Source organism: Cricetulus griseus, chromosome 6, assembly GCF_003668045.3.
Source record: "Cricetulus griseus strain 17A/GY chromosome 6, alternate assembly CriGri-PICRH-1.0, whole genome shotgun sequence".
Classification (NCBI taxonomy): Eukaryota; Metazoa; Chordata; class Mammalia; order Rodentia; family Cricetidae; genus Cricetulus; species Cricetulus griseus.
Window position 1 is genome coordinate 75,154,303 of NC_048599.1, and position 12,013 is coordinate 75,166,315.

Sequence of the window (12,013 nt, forward strand, 5' to 3'; positions counted from 1 at the left end):
CTATAATTTAGCTCAAACTATCATTATTTTTCCCCTCAAAAAAAGAAAGGAAGGAAGGAAGGAGGGAGGCAGGGAGGGAGGGAGGGAGGGAAGGAAGGAAGAAGGAAAGAAAGCCCCAAGCAAAAGAGTCAACTAAGAGATGTGAAAGTAAAACCCCACAGACAAACCTCAGTAATTAAGTGGGGGGATTCTCACCTCCCCCCACCCATAATCACTTGGTACAGTTAGAGCATCAGCCACACAACTAATAAACAATAGAAAGACACTAGCTATAAATAGAAATTGCTTCTTACTGTCTTTCAGATAAGTCCATATGCTACTGAAGCTTGAGAGGCAGGGCTGTCGTGAACACTGCTGAGGCCTTCTGTGCAGGTCGTTCACTGCTGCCTTCTCTCCTAAAACATCAATCTCACAGACCCTGGAACCTTCGATCCTGACACAGCTCACACTCTGCCTGCTTGCCAGCTGCCAACTACACAAGATTTAAAGCAGAGCACTTGAGGATGTCCAGTATTTCACAAGTCTGAGGAATTTTACTCGAGAGGGTGGCTAGATTACTCCGCTATTGCTGCTGGCTTTCTGCTTGATAGCTGATTATCCACGGATGTGGAAGGTTTCTTTCTTTGCTTCCTGTCTAGTCTGTGACTGCAGTTTGGAGGGTAACAATGTGACAAGACAGTAAACATTACACATACATGCCTGGGCATTGATGTAGGAAATGACATATATAGGAGCTGGGTACCAGCACATACATCAGTCTATCTGGTGCTTGGTGATCTTTGGAATGAGAGGTGCTATGTAACTATAAGTTATAGGGGTGCTTAGTCAACTATTCTCCCATGGACTTGTGCTCTGTCTGTGATTTACAGGCACCTCTGTTTACCTACAGGATAATGGTCCTGGTGGACCAGAGTAAGAGGAAATAAATGACTTGGTGGGTGATTAATTGTCCTAGCACAGCACAGGGTCCAGTACCAAGATCATTATTTCTATTGTATGACAAGAAATAAAGAAAGAGTGGTGAAGCTGTGTGCATAAATAACAGGAGAAGGATTTCTCACCACAGGAACAATCCACCGGCCTCTTCTTTTTAGACTGTCCAAAGGGACCTAGCCATAACTGAATTCCTATCTCTCTTGACACATCAGAACTACCCTTCAGTCACCCATGTGGTGTGAGGACCAAGATGTTTTAGGAAGAGTTCCAATCCCATTCACTTCCACAGACAAGGGAGGTATGCTACAGCCAGTTTGTATTTTTGTGAAGCTGTTCACAGAGCCCCTCCAGAAAGCAGGTGGTTCTGGGCTCCAAGAAGCACAGGCAGCCTCCATGATACAAATGTTTTATTGAGTGCAAACCATGAGAAAGGACAGAAATATGGAGGGAAGTCCAGGACACAGAAACATCAGCTCTCAGCATTTATTTCCATTAACTAAACCATTTAGCCCGGTTCTTCTCAATTCCACTACATATTTGAAACACTTCCCTTAGAAGCCTTTTAAAAAAATACCACTGCCCAGGTCTCACCGGTGAGGATTAGATCAGGAGCTCTGGGAAGAGGTCATTACCTTTGTAAATCATTGGCAAATTAGAAAGGGAAAGCCTGAGACTTGGGGGTAACTCCTTGGAAGACTAGGGGTGTTAAATCATCAGGGAATTGGTCATTGGTCTAAGGAATACTGCATCAAAAAGCCAGGCACAAGAGCTGGTGTGGTGTTCCAGCTCCAACATTCCTGCTTCCAGCAGAGGGAAGTAAATCACTGAAGAGCTGTCCCTGATTTTTAACTAGCCTGGGCTTTAATAGCCCATCAGCTTTGGTTTAAATGCTTTTTGATAGCACTGAGCATTTGACCTTAAGCAGAGCACTTGGATTCAACCTTGACATTTCCCATAATTAAACAAAGAAGATTTTTGCTCATTAAATATTATTTTTGTTTCTTGGACCATGAACTGAATTGTGAATGAGCTCTCATCTCAGGCAATGCAATGGTGTGACCCTCAGTTCTGCAGCTGTTAACAGCTACAGGACCTGGTCTGCCCTCCCCTGAAGGGAGGGGCAGGCTGGCATTCTCCATTCTCTTTGCTACTGTCACCTACTGTGAAATGTCACAGAGGCTGGCCTTCTGCAAAGGGGGGGGAATGCAGGGTTCAGAAGAGGCGGGCAGCTCCATTCCAATTCCCGTTGATATGAACTTGAGCTCCCTGCAGTGCTTGCTCCCTGGGATGGAGGAGCTGCTCCTCTTGGCATTATCTGCCCAGTTTCTGCAGAAACCTTTAGGCCCTCCTTCCCACCAGCAGTCTCTGCCAGTAATTCTCTAAGGTCTAACTTCAGTCTTCTGTCATAATTGACTGTATCAAAAGTAGGCTATTCACCTGGGCTGAGATAGGCAAAGTTTTCCCAGGAAGTGGAAACGGACTCAGGAAACAAAATGTGTGGCTTTGCTTAAATGAGCAGATTTGCAGTGGATAACCCCCAGCCACAGGAGGAGAAGCCGGCCTCCAGCAAATAAGAGCAGAGGAGAGCAGAGGCCAGCATTCACATTTTCCAGTCCTGCCCCTAAGCCTAGTCCTTTTCCAAACCCTAGTGTGCTTCTGTTCATGACTTCCTAGATCCTTCTGTGTCTTTACAATGAACAAGCCCTTCAGGCAAAGTAAGCATCAACTGCTTCGTTTCTTTTTTTTTTTTTTAATTTTATGTGCATTAGTGTGAGGGTGTCAGATCCCTTGGAACTGGAGTTACAGACAGTGGTGAGCTGCCATGTACGTGCTGGGAATTGAACCTGGGTCCTCTGGAAGAGCAGCCAGTGCTCTTAACCGCTAAGCCACTGTTTCTTTATGAAGCATTTATGTTGTTGTTGAAGAGCAGTAGGTTCAAGTTCACTGAAAATGGTAAAGAAGGTATAGACAATTATCCCCTGAATCTAGATGCCCCTGCAGCTCCCCCTTTTTTTTCAACGATGTCTTTTTTATTATTTTAATTAGAAAGAAAATTATTTTACATGTCAATCCCAGGTCCCTTCCCCTCCCCTCCTCCCCACTTCCCCTGTCACCCCTCAACTAACACCCTACCTATCCCATACCCTTTCTGCTCCCAAGGGAGGGTGAGGCCTTCCATAGGGGGTCTTCAAAGTCTGTCTTATTCTTTGGGATAGGGCCTAGACCAACCCCCTTGTGTCTAGGCTCGGGGAGTATCCCTCCATGTGGGATAGGCTCTCAAATTCCATTCCTATGCTAGGGATAAGTACTGATCCACTACAAGAGGTCCCATAGATTTCCAAGGTCTCCTCACTCACACCCATAGTCAGGGGGTCTGGATCAGTCTGGGGACCAAGAGCTCTCCCTTGTTCAAGTCATCTGTTTCTGTGGGTTTCATCAGCCTGGTATGGACCCCTTTTCTCATCAGTCCTCCTTCTCTGCAACTGGATTCCAGTTCAGTTCAAGGTTTAGTTGTGGGTGTCTGCTTCTACTTCCACCAGCTGCTGGATGAAGGCTATATGATGGCGTAAGAATTAGTCATCAATCTCATTATCAGGAGAGGGCATTTAAGGTAGCCTCTCCTCTGTTGCTTAGATTGTTAGTTGGTGTCATCTTTGTAGCCCTCCAGACATTACCCTAGTGCCTGATTTCTCTTTAAACCTATAATGTCTCCCTCGATTTTATTATCTCTTATCTTACTCTCTTCTGTTCTTCCCTCAACTCAACCTCCCTGCCCCATCATGTCTTCCTCACCCTTCCTTTTCTCCCCTTCTCATTGGCTCACATGCCTACAGTCTCAGCACTCAAGAGGTAGAAGCAGGAGTCCAAGGCTATCCTCAGGTACATAACAAGTTCAAAGCCAGCCTGAACTACTTAAGGCCATGTCTCCATAAAGAAATAAAGACCACTATAGCTCAGTTAGTAGAGTGCTTTCACAGTAGCACATACCTGTAATAGCAGTACTCAAGAAGCAGAGGCAGGAGGATTAGAAGCCCATTGTCATCCTTGCTTATATTGAGAATTTGAGACCAGATCTTATCTGGGGGGGGGAAAAAAAAGATACACCTAGCTAGATTCATGAATACGACCTAGACATCAGAGTCTGGGTTCTTTTCTTGAAGTTTTGACAAATGTATAAGTACATGTTCTCACCAATATGGAGCCATATAGAATATTTCCACTGCCCCATGAGTCCTCTCCCTGACAGCCACCATCTCATCACTGTCTTATAGCTTTGCCTCTTCCAGAAAGCTGTGCAAGTGGAATCATACAATATGAAGCTTTGCAGACAGCTGCCATTCAGAAATGTGCATTTAACTTTCCTCAATATTGCACATGGTCTAAGCAAAGCAAGTGGAAAACATCTGCTGCTTGTTCCTTACCCAGTTCTCTACTTCTTTCTTGGGGGCACTAGCCATTTAAAACCTGAACCAACATGAAACTTAGCTTCAAAAGCTTCAGCAGCTGAGATGTGGCGAACACTTCCCTGATCATAATGAAGCTTTGTAACTGTCCCTATGACAGTTAATGTTAATGTCTCTTTGTCTGAGCTCAGTGTCCAGATATTTGGAGCATTATTCTGAAAGTTTCAGTGAAGATTTTTGTTTTGCTTTGTTTTTGAGACAGGATCTCTCTAAATAGCCCTGGCTGTCCTGGAACTACATATGCAGACCAGGCTGGCCTCAAACTCACAAAATCTGCCTACCTTTGTGCTTCTGAGTGGTGGAATTAAAGGTGTATGCCACCTTACTCTGCCTTATGAACATGTTTTTAGATGCTGGGGAGGGGAGGAAGAAATGGAGGGGAAAGATTTGAATTAAATAGATTCTGGGTAACTCAGGTTGCCTTCCATAGTGTTGAAGGCTCTTTTCTCTAAGTGGGAAGGAATTGTGCTAGGAGACTAACCATGGACTTAAATTGCAGCTCTACCCCCAAGCTCTAGTTTGCTCAACTCCTCTGTTAGATTTTGGACTTGACAAGTCTTTATATAATCATGATTTTTTTAATATATGAAATACTAAAAAAAAAAAGGCAGAAACAGGGTATTTGGATGGATGGATGGATAGATAGATAGATAGATAGATAGATAGATAGATAGATAGATAGATGTGTATGCATGGTATATAGAATACCTTCCTTGGAACAAATCAACTGAAGAGCTGTCAAAACGTACTCCTCTTCGTCCATCCACTTGGACTCAGGCTGTTTCTGTTGCAAGTCATTCCTTGTATTTTTTTTATTGTGTTTTAGGATTTATATTAACAGAAGGTAGAGTGGTAGCAAAGTGAGCTCCCAGTCCCTTTCTACTAATTAGTAGTGTAACTACTTGGGCAAGTCACTTCTCATCTCTGAGACTTATTTGAGATATAGTAGAAGATTCCTGGGGGTCTTCTTGGTTTCAAAATCTACAAAAGGCATCATAACCTCTCAATTGGTGGTAAGTCACTACATGATTGATTGCACTGTGCCAATCTTGGCATATACAGCAGTAGGTGGCTTTCAAGTCTTCTTTCTTTCTCGGTAGTTCTTTTGAATCTGAAAGGCAAAGGCCAAAGCCGAAGAGTATGAAATAAGAAAGAGGTGGGGACAGCCCTGTCAGAGGACAGAGAGTGCTTCGAGGGGAGTGAGGTGCTATGAATTGAGCTGAGAGGATGACAAGTGAGACTGCACATTCTGACTCCACACCCCATCCACATCAAACTCTCAGTGTGGGGTGTGAGTAAACACAGGGACATTGTGAAATGTAAGAAAAGACATGCTATCCTTTAATCCCAGTACTTGAGAGGCAGAGGCAGGTGCATTTCTGTGAGCTCAAGGCCAGCCTGGTCTGCAGAGAATGTTCCAGGACAGCCAGGGCCATTATATAGAAAAACCTTGCCTTGAAAAAGTGAAGGAAGAAAAGAAGGAAGGAAGGAAGGAAAGAAGGAAGGAAGGAAGGAAGGAAGGAAGGAAGGAAGGAGCGTTCCAAGCCTATAGGGAAAGCATGTGTGTTCAAGGGATGCGATGAGCATCAGGTGTGAATATCGCCAGGCAGGGTAGGGAGAAGTTCCTGTATAGATGAGGCCTGGGATAGCTTCATACCACTCAGATCCGTGCCTCTCCTGGGCTTCTGCTGAGCACAGAGATCTAGAAAGTGCTGAGGATCTAGTGAAGGTTGCTAAGAATGAAGACATTAGAAGCCTGCCTGTGGGGTTCACAAAGTGTAAGATGGAGAAACTCCATAGCAGAGGCCACGGTGAGGTCTATCCAGGCAGTGGGAGCTGTTTCTAGATGTGACCATATCTAGATGAACCAATGTCACCAGCAAAATCCCAGGATGGCCACAATCAACAGGGGATAATTACACTTACCTTCCACGGGCTGAGAAGACTCACTGTATACCCAGGCCTCTCTCACTAATCCAAAGAAGGCTGTGTGGCTGAAACAAGCCCCAGAGAACAGGGGCCCAAGGACCACAGAGACACAAAGGACTCCCCCTTTCCTTTCAAGGATGCCTATAGTTCCACCATCCTCCACCTGATATATCATCTCCCAAAAGAGAAGAGAACAACCCCTTACAAGAGGAAACGTATCTGATAGCAGACAGACTGTTAGCATATTTACCCACAGGGACAGTTTTGAACTGAGAGAGAGTGTGCTCTCTTTTAATGGCATCTGTCTTGCTTATGTTTTTTACTCTCATGGGAGTGGGAATGGTGATACTTCAAAGAGAATGACATGATTATTAAAATGAAGGGGATTCCTTTCAGGCTTTTTGCACATCTAAGCTGCAACGTACAAAACTTGGTCCTGCTATCTGGCCCAGACAGGATCAAGACAAAGAAGCTATTCTTGACTCTGTGCTGGCAAGTAGATTTGTTCTTCCATGACCCTGTTGGGACAGAGAAAGTCAGGAGAGCTCCAAGGATTCCAGTTAGTTACTCTCGGCATGTGGCTCACTGTCCCTAGGGAGACATCACTATAATAACAAGGGAGCCAGAAATATGAAGATTAGTTTTTAGAAAGACAGTTTGAATTTCTTCTCACCCTAATGCTACAGTGGGTTGTAGAAAGGTAGCTGAAGAGGCAATGGGGACCTTGGCTAGTAGAGGGCAAAGCTCAGCTGAGATACGGTTTCTCTCAACCATTCACTGGCTGGCTGAAGAGCTCAACTGGAAGAATGTGCCTTGCTCTTGCTTTTATTTATTTTTTTAAGATTCATTTATTTATCATGTATACAATATTCTGCTTGCACGTACACTTTCATGCCAGAAAGGGTGCCAGATTTTATTATAGATGGTTGTGAGCCACCATGTGCTTGCTGGGAATTGAACTCAGGTCCTCTGGAAGAGCAGCCAGTGCTCTTAACCTCTGATCCATCTCTCTAGCCCCCACTCTTGATTCTATTATTTGACTTACCTGCTATGTTAGAACACTCTAAGAACTCTCAAAGCCGCTGTTTTCAGAAGAACCAAGCTTGTAAAGTCAATGAGAAAGACCAGAGGGGAGACAACAGGAACAAACGCTGGACCTCTGCCATGGCCATGACCCAGCTCAAAGGCATTGTGGATCACTGTCTATATAGTGTGGCCATCACTGCTGCTCTATGCTCATCTTACTCTGATGCCACTTCCATCATCATATCCTGTCACCATGAGCCATGGCCTTGACACCAGATCTATTTTTTTGCCTAACACTTATCTAAAGACAGCTCAGTAGTTAAGATCACTTGTTGTTCTTGCAGAAGACCCTCATTCACTTACCAGCACCAATATAGTGGTTTACAATGATCTGTAATTCCAGTTTCAGGGGATCCAACAACACTTTTTTGACCTCTATGGGAACCAAGCACTCATGTGTTGTACATACATGTGCGCAGGCAAAACATCAATACACATAAAATAAATAAATCTAAAAAATGTAAGAGATATCTAAAATTCCTACTCATTAGTCTAATAGTCTCTCTTACTATTGTAGTTATAAAAATACATCCTTCAAAACACATAGCTTTCTTTAATCACATCTCTTCTGGTCTTGTTAATTTTGGTTTTGCTAGCCACTGCACAAATTTGTGTAAGGACTTAAGTCAAAGTTCCCCTCCACCAGTCCTATGAACTTGATGTCATATGGTCACCATAATGTGACCTGCAATGTGATAGGTATAGACATTAGAAGTGTATCTGATACAATACTCTGAAGTGCCACATGTTGGGTACTAACCATTTTACAGAAGAAATGGAAGTGAAGAAAAGTGAGGGGAAAATCTTCTCAAGGTTTCAAAGTGAGGAATTTGCAAATCCTGAAGGCAAAAGTCTAGCCTTTACCTCATTCTACACAGCATAATGCTTTCTGATAGCTGAGGGAATCCCAAAGTTTCCAGTGGCCACACCCCAAAGATATTCTCTATGCTGCTACAAAATAAGAGCTGCTATAGGATTCTCTGATTTCTCTTTACTGTTGTCATGGAAAGAGGTGTGTTTCTGGATTAAATGCTGACTGGATTGGTCTGGACATCCACAATGACCTTCTTTTCTGGGTCCCACTACTGACTATATCAACCATACTGAAAGTGTATCTATGCATGTGTGTGTTCACTATATCCTCCTTTGGTTACCTATAGAAAAGATGGTCTAGAGGGAACTGAACTATCTGAATGCTCAGATACCAGCTTATGCCACATCCCATCACCATCTCCAAAGAACTGTCCAAGAGTTAGCAATAGTGGAGGGAGACAGAAACACAATGTCAATCCAAAACCAGTAAATACATCAGCATTTTTCAAGAATTCTCATAGCTGGGCTTTTTAGAGTTGGTCCACAAAGACAGCCAAAGCATTTCTATTGGGCATCTATCTCCTCCTCTTATGGTAGACATTGTGACTTTACTTCCAGAATAATCTCCTGCCCTGGTGCTGTCGCTTATTTCTCTAACTCCTTCAAGTGATTATTGACAAATTTGCGATGTCTTCGTTAATTAAGCCTTTCTCTCCTCTAAGTTATAAAGCAATAGGGACACCCAGAAATGAAACCAAGACCCTGATAGCATCCTTCTCTAAGCTTCCTCTGTGAGTGGGAATTAATCTGTAGTCTCAGCTAATTTCTCAGTCCTTCCTCTCTAAATTACACTCAGCCACCTTTCCATAAACCCAGCAGCTGGACACAATCAAGGTTCTCCCCTCTAGAGTGAAGCTTTGCCCTAGTGATGTCACCAGAGGGGAGGGGCCAGAAGAAAAAGAAGAGCATACACCAGCTTCAGGTCATTCAGCCAAAGAAAAGAGCCATAGAGGGTAGAGCTTGAAAACATTAGCTGTGAATTCTTCCCATCCCTGTTGTAGGGAGTTACTCATGATCACATCAAGGCATGAATTTCCCAACTCTTTCCTATGGTTTCCCTGTGACTTGCCCTGACCATTGGAAAGCCTCAAATAGTATTATCTAACTTCTGTGGCAAGGCTGAGTCAAAGGTCCACTGCATCCTCCCTCTAGAGCCCATTTACTAAGTGAGGAAGTCCATACTGGCTATGTCAGTAGAAAGGGCACATGGATAAATACCACAGTGCCCCAGCTGAAATCTTGGCTGCTTCTGGGCTTGTGAGTGGCATCATACAGAATCAACCAATGTGCAGAATAAACCAACACCCAATTAACAAGCCACTAACCACAAACATATGGGTGAACTGAACTACGACCACATGGGACAGAGACAAATGATCCCAACTGAGTCCTGACCAAATCACCAGCCCACAAAATCTTCAGCAAATGGAACAAGTCCATAACAGAACATGCTCGGCAATGTTTTCCAGCCTCACCAGACAGATGACTCTTTCAGTTGGAAAAATAGATTTAAAGTGGTTTTCTATGGACTAGGAAGAGCAGGGTAAAATCCCCACCCTGGAGTGAGAGTGTGTGTGTGTGTGTGTGTGTGTGTGTGTGTGTGTGTGTGTGTGTGTGTGTGTTGTAATGTATATATTTATTGTAAAGATACACAGTGAGATTAGCCAGACCCATGCTGTCTATGTCTTAATAAACTGGTATATATAATGGTTAGAATAACCATTCTGAAGCTGTGGAGCATCACATTGGATTCTGCACTTTTACTATCAATTATATTTTTATGTATTTAAGCACTACAAAGAAAGAAAAATCAATAATGGTTAGAAAAACAATTAGCTTTATATCCTCCTTCATGGTTCATTTGCCCATTACCTGAATTTCATTGTTCCTCATCACCTAACATGTATCCTTTCTTATTTTCCTTTTTACAAGTTAGACTATGCCCACACAAATATGTGTTTACATATATACATTATGTACATATATATTATAGGCTAGGATCTGCATATAGGGAAGTACATGCTTTTTTTTTCTTTTTGAGGTTATGAGACTTCACTTAATATTGTATATTTTATGGCCATCCATTTTCCAGCAAATTTTGTGATTTCTCTTTTGCATCATCCATTCATCTATCGAGGGACAACTAGGTTTATCCCACTTCCTCAATATCATAAACAAAACAGCAACAAACCCTGGAGTTTTTAATGTTAACACTATTTTGTGTTCTGAGGCCTTCCATAAAACATTGACTTTTTAAGAGGTCAAAAACCTGACAAATTGTAGTTTTTGTTTGACATCATTAGTATAGCACAATGACACAAACTTGTGGCTTAAAATGAAACAAACTGATGATTCCAATCTTCTATAAGCCATAATTATGAATGACAGAAATCTTCCTGTCTCTGCCTCCCCAGAACTGCTATTACCAGTATACCACTACACTAGCCTTTTACATGGGTTCTGAGAATGGAACCCAGGTTTCCATGCTTGTGTGACAAAGCACTTTATCCCTAAGATATCTCCCCAGTCCCACTCTTCCAATTTTTTGTTTTCTGGGGCTGAGCTGAGAATGTCAGCAGGGCTTCAACCCATGTGAAGGCTCTATCCATTAATCTATATCCGTTGTGTTTTCACCTGCTAGAGGCTGCACACATTTCTGGGCTTCTGAGCCTCTCCTTATCTTCAAGCCAGCTGTGACAAAAACAGGGAGTCCTAGGGAGTCCAAATTTTCAATCTCCCCACTTCTGCATTTAATGACCCCACTAGTTCCATTTGGTCCACCTGAATAAGCTGGGATGGTCTCCCTACTTCATTTACTTTTTGTGTTTTATTATTTACTTGTTTATCTATTTGTTTATGGGACTGTGGTATGTGTTATACAGATGTAAATGTGGTGTCAGTATGCACTGCCATATATAATATGTGTGTAGGCCAAAAGTCAAACTCCATGTCAGAAGCTCCCCACTTTGTTTTTGAGACAGGGTCTCTCAACGGACTGGTGCTCACCCAAGTAAGCTGGACTAACTGGCTACCAAACCCCAGGGATCTTCCTTTCTCTGTCTCCTCTGCACTGAATTTAGCATCATACTGCTAAGTTCATTTTGAGGGGGAGAGTTGTTGTTATTGTTGTTGCTGCTGTTGCTGCTGCTGCTGCTGCTGCTGTTTTGAGACTGGTTGTCCATGGCTATCCTGGAACTTTCTATGTAGACCAGGTTGTCCTTAACTCCACCTGCCTCTGCCTCCCAAGTGCCAAGAATAAAGTCCCAAGCCACCATGCCATCTCCACTCTGCCTGTTTTAAAAGCCGCTGGTTGGACTCCTTGAATCCACCTGCAACCTGACTTTTCCTTCTCTGTGGAACATGACGTATTCCCAGGATTTATTGTGTGCATCTTGGGGAGGAGACATTGTCTACCGCAAGCATCGGCCTCAGCAAAAGCAATGTCACGCTCCTCGGTGAAGATCAATGCTCAGTTCCTCACTCGCATCTCCCCTAACAATTCTTAAGTGTCCTAAGAGTAGGGACAGGAAGCCATTTTTTATGGTATGTTTTGGAGTTGATCATGTAGGACAGAAAGGGAACCTTGTTGAAAACAAAATCCATTTTCTCACTTGCTTCACTCTAATAGTCTCATGAAGGCCAAGTTGACAGACCGCCTGACTTTCCTCTCAATCATGTTGCCAATAACAACATTGAAACAGAGCTTGGGGCCTTCTAGCTGGACC

General features: G+C 43.2%; 1 long non-coding RNA gene across 2 annotated transcripts in view; it reads right to left on the minus strand.

The window, feature by feature from the left end:
* Positions 1 to 12,013, minus strand: part of LOC118237704 — a 37,398-nt gene that overhangs the window by 4,130 nt on the left and 21,255 nt on the right. The window contains exon 3 of one of the 2 annotated variants that reach the window (XR_004770589.1): positions 5,027 to 5,511. The exons of the other annotated variant lie outside the window; for it this stretch is intronic. This is a non-coding gene — a long non-coding RNA (uncharacterized LOC118237704). Of the gene's footprint in view, positions 1 to 5,026; positions 5,512 to 12,013 lie in introns of those variants that run through there. 2 annotated transcript variants of the gene reach the window in all.